The sequence below is a fragment of the Panthera uncia genome (assembly GCF_023721935.1).
Source record: "Panthera uncia isolate 11264 chromosome C1 unlocalized genomic scaffold, Puncia_PCG_1.0 HiC_scaffold_3, whole genome shotgun sequence".
Taxonomy (NCBI): Eukaryota; Metazoa; Chordata; class Mammalia; order Carnivora; family Felidae; genus Panthera; species Panthera uncia.
Window position 1 is genome coordinate 27,171,005 of NW_026057584.1, and position 10,812 is coordinate 27,181,816.

The window sequence follows — 10,812 nt, forward strand, 5'->3', positions numbered from 1 at the left end:
TATATATATATATATATATATATATATATATATATATATATATATATTTGCCCACAGTGAAATGACAGAGTGACAAAGCTATGCTTTACACTGGGCTGGTACCTGAAGTTCAAGCATGGGACATTTTGCATAATGTGGCTCACATAAAAGGCTTTGTTCTCCATCGCCTCACTGCGGCTGCAAACCTCAATTTCAGTTTGCAGTCATTTCCTCTCCCGGAGCAACCATTTCTAAATAAATTACACCTTTAATATCTGAGTTAGTTCCTGCCAACATCCATTAATCCTTCTGCCTCACATTCAAAATTATATATCACCTGAGAATATTTTTTTTGTTTTGCATTACAGATTTCATTCACACCATAAGCCCCAAACCCTCAAAGATAAATTTTAAAAGATTTGTCTTTTAAGCAGTTACTCTCTTCTGTATATATTCTGTATATAGTGTATTACATATGTGTAAGCGTGTGTGTGATGTGCACAAGTGCACGCATCGTGAGTATGTATGTGTATGCATTGAAACAAAAACCCTTCACATTGTGTCAGTTTTAAAGGTCTGTATCCTGGAATCATTGTGCTAAGGGCTTACAGCAGATGGCACACAGTAATTGTGATAAATGGGCTTGTTGCTAATGAAAGCTTTTTATGTTCTGACAAAAATCCTTAAACCCTGACGCCAAGCAATATAATATCAATTCCAGTTTTCCAAAGATGCTTTTTTTTCTGACCCCATCTGCTTTACTCTCCCCTCCCCTCCCCTCCACACACCCAAACACAACACCTCCCCACTCCTTTCATACACTCCTTTAAATTTCCACCCTTAAACAAAAGACTACATTGGGGAAGGAGGGCAATTGGCAATGCGGGCCCCCAGAAGCCTTTAAAAATAAAAAGAATAGATGGACTGTAGGTGCAGCTTTCTCACCCCTATCGTTTGAAACAGAAATATTGTGTAAACGCTCAGGCTCATCCAGACATTTTTTTTTTTTCGTGTCCCGCCCTTCAACACGATCATAGATTTCTCATTTGCCTAAAATTATACTTATCAATTTTTTCTTCCAGCTGTTTTTGGAAGAATTACAAGGAAAATGGTTTCAAATTGACAAGGCTTCTCTAACTCACTCATTCGTCAGTATGCAGTTCTCTGCAGCTAGATGGACAAAAAAATTCTCTACCTCGAATTCTCCACACACACCCCCCCCCCACCTCCATTACCTTTGTATAACCCACTCCTCGTCTTTCTACAGCTCAGGTAATATTAGCTCTCAATATGGATATCCTAACCCGACGTAAGTTCCCCGGGTTTCAAAGTGGTACCTGACAAGGTCACACACTCTACAAATCTAGAGCCCAGGCGCAGCGCCCATTCCCGTACTCAGTGGTGACACCTGGAGAGGCCGGGCCTGAAGCTTCCGCCAGGTGGGAGACGGGATAGCCAACCAACCTGTGCCGGCTTCCAAGGCAGAGAGGACAAGACAGCCCAGCCCCTTCTCCAGTCCCACCCGTTTCCGAGCTGAGGCTCCCTCTAGCAGAAAGCTGGGCGGAGGAAGGAAGGGCACCGAATACAGAACCAGAGGTGGCGACAGCTCTCTTACCTGGACGCAGAATCTGGATGCACCCGCCCTGGCTGCTGCCTGCGCTCACGGACCTGAGGACTAAAGGCCCTCCGGACAAGGAGAAAAAGGGGAGACGGGGCAGGGGAAGGAGAGGAGGGAGAAGAGAAAGAAACGGAAGGAAAGAAAAGGACGCGAGGAGGGAGGAGGAGGAGGAGGTGGAGGAGGAGGAGGAGGAGGTGGAGGAGAAGGAGGAGGAGGAGGAGGATGCTGCCCCGCGGCCGCCGAGAGCCCGCGCAGCCCGAGCGCCCGGCCCAGTCTGAGCGCCGCCCTGGCCCGGGCTCCCCTAGCGGCCGCCCCGCCCTGGCCCCGCCTCCCCGCGCCGGCCCCGCCTCCCCGCGCCCGGCGCCCCGCCCCGGCCCCTCCTCACCATGCGGCGGCAGCTCGGCCGGGGGGCTGTGCCCCCGCCGCAGTGTCCGGGAACGGGGAGCGCGGCAGCCCCGCCTCCTGCTGCAGCCAGCCTGCCGCCCGATGGGGACCGCGGGAGTGGCAGCCACCCAGAGCCTGCCGAGCCCCGGCCACACCGGGCTCCAGAGAATTCCGGCTCCGCCGCCAAAGGGAGACCAGCGCCCTCGGAACAGAGGCACCCAGCGGACCTTCTCTGCTCCTGGGGGGGGAGATGGGGGAGTCTCTATAAATGCCTTCCTTTCCTTCCTCTGTCACTGTGAGGCGTGGGTTCCCGTTACCCCTCCACGGAGAAGGCCCATTGCACTTGCCTCCACAAACCTGACAACAGTTGCATTCGGAAAGGACAGAAAAATTGGGGGGAGCATGAGGACAGAGACCAACTTTAGGCAACGCTAAGGGAGCAATGGCTGTCATCAATCAGATTCAGACATTCATTTATTCATTCAACAAATGTTTACTAAAACCTACTCTGTCAGGCACTGTTGTAGCCACTGTGGAAACAGCATTGAATAAAACAAGATTGCCTTGCCTCCCTCCCCCGCACTTTGGCTTCATGGATTTTATTTACATGCTACTTAGCTAGATGTATGATCCAGAGTCCCTTCACTTAATCTAAATCTCAGTGTATGAATGAGGATTAAAAATATTAGCCATACCCCTCTGCCATGTTTAATATGAGGATACAATTAGATCATGAATAAGAAGAGTCTGTGAAGAATATGAAGACAAATATAAGAATAATGAATTAGCACAGAAAATGTTGACTTTGAAATGTCGCCATTAAAAATACCACCTCAAATACTTTTGAAAGTGATATGACCAACTGAGACAACAGATGATTCTTTACCATGGAATCTTTCTAATCAGAGAACAGCACTTTATTGTAAGTAAGAGAGGTAAGATGCAACTCAGAATTGCTTCAAGCATCTATATCAAGTTGTAACAAGGTGTTTTTAAGGTCAGCCAAGATAGAGAGGTGTGGCTTGCACAGTTTCAACAGTGCTGATGAAATAGCACCCATAATTTGGTTGTGTCATTTCAATTATCCATAGAATCATAGACCATAGAACATTAGAGTTGATTTTCTCGGCATTTGGTTCAATTCTCTTAATTTTCATGTGGAAGAGAGAAACCTAATGATGAGAGGCTATGAAGATTAAAAACTGTAACAGAGCAAAATCTGAAAGCCCGGCTTCTGAAGTCACACCCCATGCTCCATGTGTTGCTTCCCTCCGCCCAGCTACACCCCATGTCTCTGTGACGCTTGCAATGAGGTTGAAAGTATGAGGGCACACCCAAGTAGCAGGGAAGTTGGAGGAGTTAGGACTTTTCCTCAGAACATGGCCTGCGTGAGAAGAAGGACATCTTAGGAGACTGTGAAATGATATGAGGGATGGAAGGAAAAGTAAGAATCCTGCTACAGCGTTAGCGGCTGACAATTATGACCTAGCACACAGTTGTGGATGCTCACTGAGACTATCTCTTCAGTCCCACATAGTCCAATTATTGAGTGTTTCTCAGTTCCTGTTAATTCCGTGCTATTTGATATAAGAACCACATTCCAAAAGGAAGGTGCTCCTTCTGTCTTCCTTCACTCCAGGCAGAATTCCCCTGAGTCTGCATCAACTCTGAGCCTCAAGTAGACAGATGCGGGGATGCCTGGGTGACTCAGTCCATTAAGCATCTGACTCTTGGTTTCACTCAGGTCATGATCTCAGGCTCTGGGATGGAGCCCCGAGTGCTGGGATGTCAGCATGGAGCCTGCTTGGGATTCTCTCTCTCCCTCTCTCTGCCCCTCCCCAGCTCATGAACACACACTCTCTCTCAAAATGAATAAATAAACTTAAAAAAATGAATAAAGTGGACAACCACAACTTCAGGCCTTGAATACAATCCTGCCCATCCTCATTGTCTGCAAACAAAAACACAGTTACAGTTTTACAATTAGTCTTGAAGTCAAGCATTGCAAGTCAACCTGAGTGGCTCAGTCGGTTGAGCGTCCAACTTCAGCTCAGGTCTTGATCTCACGTTTCCTGAATTCAAGCCCCACATCAAGGTCACTCCTGTTAGTGCAGAGCCCAATTCAGATATTCTGCTCCCCCCCCCTCAGCCCCCTCCCTGCTTGTGCTCTCTCTCTTTCAGAAATAAATAAATCTTAAAAAAGTACTGTTCTAGCTTTACAATTAGCCTTGAAATCAAGTATTGCAAGTCCTACAATGTTATTATTCTTTCAAAATTTTCAAAATTCTTTTGAATCATCTAGTTTTTTGCATTTCTATATAAATTTTAATGCCAAAAAGTCAATTTCTATAAAAACAGTGCTGTTTTAGCATATAAAAAGAATTATTCACCATGATCAAGTGGGATTCATTCCCGGGATGCAGGGCTGGTTCAACATTTGCAAATCAATCAATGTGATACATCATATTAATAAAAGAAAAGATAAGAACCATATGATCCTGTCAATCAATGCAGAAAAGGCCTTTGACAAAATTCAGCATCCTTTCTTAATAAAAACCCTCAAGAAAGTCGGGACAGAAGGAACATACTTAAACATCATAAAAGCCATTTATGAAAGCCCACAGCTAACATCATCCTCAATGGGGAAAAACTGAGAGCTTTCTCCCTGAGATCAGGAACACGACAGGGATGCCCACTCTCACCACTGTTGTTTAACATAGTGTTGGAAGTTCTAGCATCAGCAATCAGACAACAAAAGGAAATCAAAGGCATCAAAATTGGCAAAGATGAAGTCAAGCTTTCACTTTTTGCAGATGACATGACACTATACATGGAAAATCCGACAGACTCCACCAAAACTCTGCTAGAACTGATACATGAATTCAGCAAAGTTGCAGGATACAAAATCAATGTACAGAAGTCAGTTGCATTCTTATACACTAATAATGAAGCAACAGAATGACAAATAAAGAAACTGATGCCATTCACAATTGCACCAAGAAGCATAAAATACCTAGGAATAAACCTAACCAAAGATGTAAAAGATCTGTATGCTGAAAACTATAGAAAGCTTATGAAGGTAATTGAAGAAGATATAAAGAAATGGAAAGACATTCCGTGCTCATGGATTGGAAGAATAAATATTGTTAAAATGTCAATACTACCCAAAGCTATCTACACATTCAATGCAATCCCAATCAAAATTGCACCAGCATTCTTCTCGAAACCAGAACAAGCAATCCTAAAATTCATATGGAACCACAAAAGGCCCCGAATAGCCAAAGTAATTTTGAAGAAGAAGACCAAAGCAGGAGGCATCACAATCCCAGACTTTAGCTTCTACTACAAAGCTGTAATCGGCAAGACAGCATGGTATTGGCATAAAAACAGACACAAAGACCAATAGAATAGAATAGAAACCCCAGAACTAGACCCACAAACGTATGGCCAACTCATCTTTGACAAAGCAGGAAAGAACATCCAATGGAAAAAAGACAGTCTCTTTAACAAATGGTGCTGGGAGAACTGGACAGCAACATGCAGAAGGTTGAAACTAGACCACTTTCTCACACCATTCACAAAAATAAACTCAAAATGGATAAAGGACCTGAATGTGAGACAGGAAACCATCAAAACCCTAGAGGAGAAAGCAGGAAAAGACCTCTCTGACCTCAGCGGTAGCAATTTCTTACTTGACACATCCCCAAAGGCAAGGGAATTAAAAGCAAAAATGAATTACTGGGACCTTATGAAGACAAAAAGCTTCTGCACAGCAAAGGAAACAACCAACAAAACTAAAAGGCAACCAACAGAATGGGAAAAGATATTTGCAAATGACATATCGGACAAAGGGCTAGTAGCCAAACTCTATAAAGAGCTCACCAAACTCCACACCTGAAAAACAAATAACCCAGTGAAGAAATGGGCAGAAAACATGAATAGACACTTCTCTAAAGAAGACATCCGGATGGCCAACAGGCACATGAAAAGATGCTCAACGTCGCTCCTTATCAGGGAAATACAAATCAAAACCACACTCAGATATCACCTCACGCCAGTCAGAGTGGCCAAAATGAACAAATCAGGACACTATAGATGCTGGAGAGGATGTGGAGAAACAGGAACCCTCTTGCACTGTTGGTGGGAATGCAAATTGGTGCAGCCGCTCTGGAAAACAGTGTGGAGGTTCCTCAAAAAACTAAAAATAGACCTACCCTATGACCAGCAATAGCACTACTAGGAATTTACCCAAGGGATACAGGAGTACTGATGCATAGGGGCACTTGTACCCCAATGTTTAGAGCAGCACTCTCAACAATAGCCAAATGATAGAAAGAGACTAAATGTCCATCAACTGATGAATGGATAAAGAAATTGTGGTTTATATACACAATGGCAATGAGAAAGAATGAAATATGGCCCTTTGTAGCAACATGGATGGAACTGGAGAGTGTGATGCTAAGTGAAATAAGCCATACAGAGAAAGACAGATACCATATGTTTTCACTCTTATGTGGATCCTGAGAAACTGAACAGAAACCCATGGGTGAGGGGAAGGAATAAAAAAAAAAGAGGTTAGAGTGGGAGAGAGCCAAAGCATAAGAGACTGTTAAAAACTGAGAACAAACTGAGGGTTGATGGGGGGTGGGAGGGAGGGGAGGGTGGGTGATGGGTATTGAGGAGGGCACCTTTTGGGATGAGCACTGGGTGTTGTATGGAAACCAATTTGACAATAAATTTCATATATTGAAACAAAAATAAAGCATCTCACCCTTAAAAAAAATAGTGCTATTTTTTTCAGTTAAAATTGTATTCAATTTACAGGTCAATTTTTGCAGAATTGCCATCTTATCAATATTGAGTCTTTCAATCCATGAACATGGTATAAGCCTCTATTTCTTTAGATCTTCTGGAAGTTTTATAGAAAAATATTATTAACAAACTTTATTTCTGAGTGGTTTTACATTTACAGAAAAATTGAACAGAAAGTATAGAGAGTTCCTAATATACTTCCTTTCCCTCTGCCCAGACTTTCTCCTATTAGTAACTTCCTGCACAGATATGGTACATTTTTTTTATAATTGATGAACCAATATGGAGACATTATTATTAATAAAGTCTATAGTTTACATTATGGCTTACTCTTGGTGTCATAGTTTTACAGATTTTGCCAAACATATAATATCCACCATCTACAGTGTGATGGAAAATAGTTCACTGCCCTAAAATTCCCCTGTGCTCTACTTATCCCTCCCCCCTTCTTCTGCTCCCTACTCAGATGTCATATAGTTGGAATCTAATAATGCACAGCTCTTTCAGACTGGCTTCTTTGATTTAGCAGTAAGCATTTAAGATTTCCTCATGCCCATGGCTTGATAGCTCATTTCTTTTTATCGTGGAATAGCATTTCATTGTATGAATGTACCAGTTTATCTATTCACCTATCGAAGGCATCTTGATTGCTACTAATTTTTGACAATTATGAATGAAGCTGTTATAAACATTCAAGTTCACGTTTTTGTGCTGACATATGTTTTCAACTCATTTAAGTAAATACCTAGGAGCACAATTGCTGGATTGTGTAGCAGACTGTTTAGCTTTGTAGAGATTGCCAAATTATCTTCTGAAGTGGTTGTACTTTTCCACCAATAATGGATAAAAATTCCTGTTGCTCCACATCCTCAACAGCATTTGGTGTTGTCAGCGTTTCAGATTTTAGACTTTCTAATAGCTGTATGATTGTACCTCATTGCTGATTTAATTTGCAGTCTCCTCTATTAGTGACCCCTGTCTCCTGGTTAGAGTAATCGAAACATAAACTCTGAGATTTTTTTTCTGAGGGAAAACACCAACTGGGAACTAGTAAATCTACCACCTCCATGAAGAGCAGTAACTGTCAAACAATGTAAATTGCCTGGGGTGGAGGGCATAAGGAAAGAAGAGAAACTATCTAAGAACTGCACCAAGTGGGTATTGTATGTCCTGTCCATAATGCTTTTAATAGTCTTGTGTGACCAATAAAAAAGCCACATGGCTCATGGTAGATGACCATGGACTACCAAGAATTAAATAAGGTAGTACCCCCCTCCCCACAAGCCATGAGGCTGTTCCCTGTATTGCCATCATCTTAGATAACTTGGCCATGGTCCTAGGAGAGTACCATGCTGTACTGGACCTTGCAAATGCTTTTTTTTTTTTTTTTTTCTTTCAGCATAACCTTGGCTGCTAAGTCAGAGGATGAATTTTGCCTTCATGAGGGAGGGGCAACAGTAGACCTTTCAAGTCCTTCTGCAAGGCTACCTGCACAGCCCCACAGTATATCATGGGATGCTAGCCAAAGATTTGTCTCTGTTCTCCTTCCCCACAGTAAAATGGGTCCATTACATTGGTGGTGCAATAAAGACTTGCCTCTGCTGCAAGACACTCTGCAGACTTTTCTGGAACATCTGTGAGCAAGAGGATGGGCTGTGAACCCACAGAATTTTAAGACCCAGGCCCTGCCATAAAGTTTTTGGGAGTCTTCGGTTGGGTGGAGACACGGGTTGTCCCAGACACCACGATTCATAAGGTGCAAGCCTATCTGACCCCTAAGGACATAAGAGAGGTACAAGAGTTTGTAGGGATTTGGGAATTTTGAAGGACTTTTATTAGTTTGAAGGACCTGGCACAATGCCTCCACATCTTATATAACTTGACAAAGAAAGGGCACATGTGAGACTGAGAATCAGTATAACAACCTGCCTTTGAGAAAGCAAAAATGTTAGTGAAGCCTATTGAAGCTCTGGGATTCCATCTGAGTTAGATGTGTCTATAACTCTGGAAGGTGTAGGTTGGGCGCTATGGCAGAGACAGCAGAAGAAGAGAACACCCCTAGGATTTTGGTCCCAGCTGTGGAAGGGGGCAGAAACCTGAGATGCCTCCATGGAACAAGAGCTCCCAGCAGTGTACACAGTACTCCCGCAGGTAGAGCCTCTCATGAAGGAACGAGATGTGTGAACTTTCCTTCTTATCACGGGGTGGCTTAGGAATGTGTTCCATGGGCTCACTTCTGCTGTGGCTCAAACTCCCACTTTGACGAAGGCCTGTCTATTTACAGCAGAGGAGCACCCTATCCACCAGCCCACTGTCTCTAGGAATGCAGTGCTATTAGGCCCTGTAGAGTGTGTAGAATTTCTATATGCCTCCGCCACATTCCCGTGGCGGTCCCTTTGGCCTATAGAAAGGGAGCAGAGGAAATTCTCCCTGAAGCATGGTAGAGAGAGGAGTCTAGTCTGGACAACTCATCCACATAGACTGCAGCCCAATACTGACACCAGCTGGGTAGAAACAGGAACAAACCACAGCAACCACTGGGCTGAACTCAGAGTGGTTTAGTTCGTATTCACTCATGAGCCCTGGCCATTAACCCTTTGCACTGACAGTTGGACTGTTCCAAAGGGTTTAACCCTATGGCTTGACCAATGGAAATCTAAGGGGTGGATGATCAAGAATAAGCCCTTTTGGGGTCAGGATATGTGGAAAGACATTTGCATTCCCCTGCAAGAGTCTGAGGCAATCCTCACTGTCTTCCATGTCCCAGTGCATAAGGGGCTGACACCCCTTGGAAGCTGATGCCATAGCTCAGGTATGAGACCTAGCAACTGAATTTTCAGAAGATGCAGCAGATTCAGTGTTAAAAAGAGCAACTACCATAGTGCCTAGGATGTGTGATGCATTGCCAAGGAGGAAGGATTAAAATACAGTGACTTGGTTAATATGGTAACAGCATGTTCTGTGTGTTCTAGACGACACCCAAGGCAACCGTCAAAGGAATCTGGAACATCCACAGGAATTCCCAACCCGTGAAGAATTGGCAAGTTACTTATTCTGCCCCCTTCCTCTGAGTGACAATTCTAAGTATGCCTCCGTTTGTGTGGAAACACTGGGTAGGGCCTAACCTTTCCCCTTTTGCTGCACAAACCAGGCTTGCCACCATTAGGGGATGAGAGGATGCTAGGTACCATGTACAGACACTCTCATTCAGGAGACAATGACCAGGGGTCACATTTCAAAGGCTATGATGTACAAGACTGGGCAAAAGAACATGACATTGAATGGAGGTTCCATCTCCCCTACAACATGCAAGCAGCAGAGTTGGTCAAAAGGAAGAATGGAATGTTAAAGCAGCACACTGAATTACTAACAGGTAAAACCCACCTTGGGCAAGTAGTACTTTCTCAGGCTTTAATACACTGGAATGATCAGCCAGTAGGGCCTGTTGCTCTGTATGCCAGACTGGGGATGCCTGCCAAGATGCCCAGTACTGTAAAAGGTATAGAAGTTTGGGGAAAGAGCCAGCGGTCTGATTCTCACTGGGGTGAGGCTGTTGAGAACACCAAGGTCCATTACAGCTGGGAAGGGCATCATCGACTGGAATTTGCAACGGGACATCTCACCTGGATGGGGAGTTACTTGGCATCACTGGGTGAGGAGGAACTACTCAATCTCCACAGAGATCCCATTGTCCTGCTTCAGGTTGGACCTATTGAAACACACCGTACCTGGAATGGAAAATTCACCATTGAAAGGGGAGAAGGTGAAGTACTGGTCTGGCACATGCCTTACCCAGTACATCTCCTCACTCTGAACAGTGTTGCTTCTCCTGGTCAACGGGTAGGGTATACACAGCCAGGTCAAATTCCTAAAGCTGTACCGCATTAACATCTAAGGATCAGGCCACAAGTGTAATTCTTATAGGAGGGGAAGACCCTCCCATAGAAGTTCCTACTAAATATCCATTTTTCAACCTTAGACTTCTGCTATTCCTATGGTACCCAGTCATAGGACAGGCA

The 10,812-nt window shown here is 44.0% G+C and overlaps 1 protein-coding gene across 11 annotated transcripts in view; it reads right to left on the bottom strand.

Annotated features, from left to right (window-relative positions):
* MAP2 (microtubule associated protein 2) overlaps nucleotides 1-1,867 on the bottom strand; it is a 280,060-nt gene extending 278,193 nt beyond the window's left edge. For all 11 annotated transcript variants that reach the window (XM_049615018.1, XM_049615017.1, XM_049615016.1 and 8 more), the window contains exon 1: nucleotides 1,595-1,867. The gene's annotated coding sequence lies outside the window, so the exon portion shown is untranslated. The remainder of the gene's footprint in view (nucleotides 1-1,594) is intronic.
* Between the last annotated feature and the right edge of the window lie 8,945 nt (nucleotides 1,868-10,812).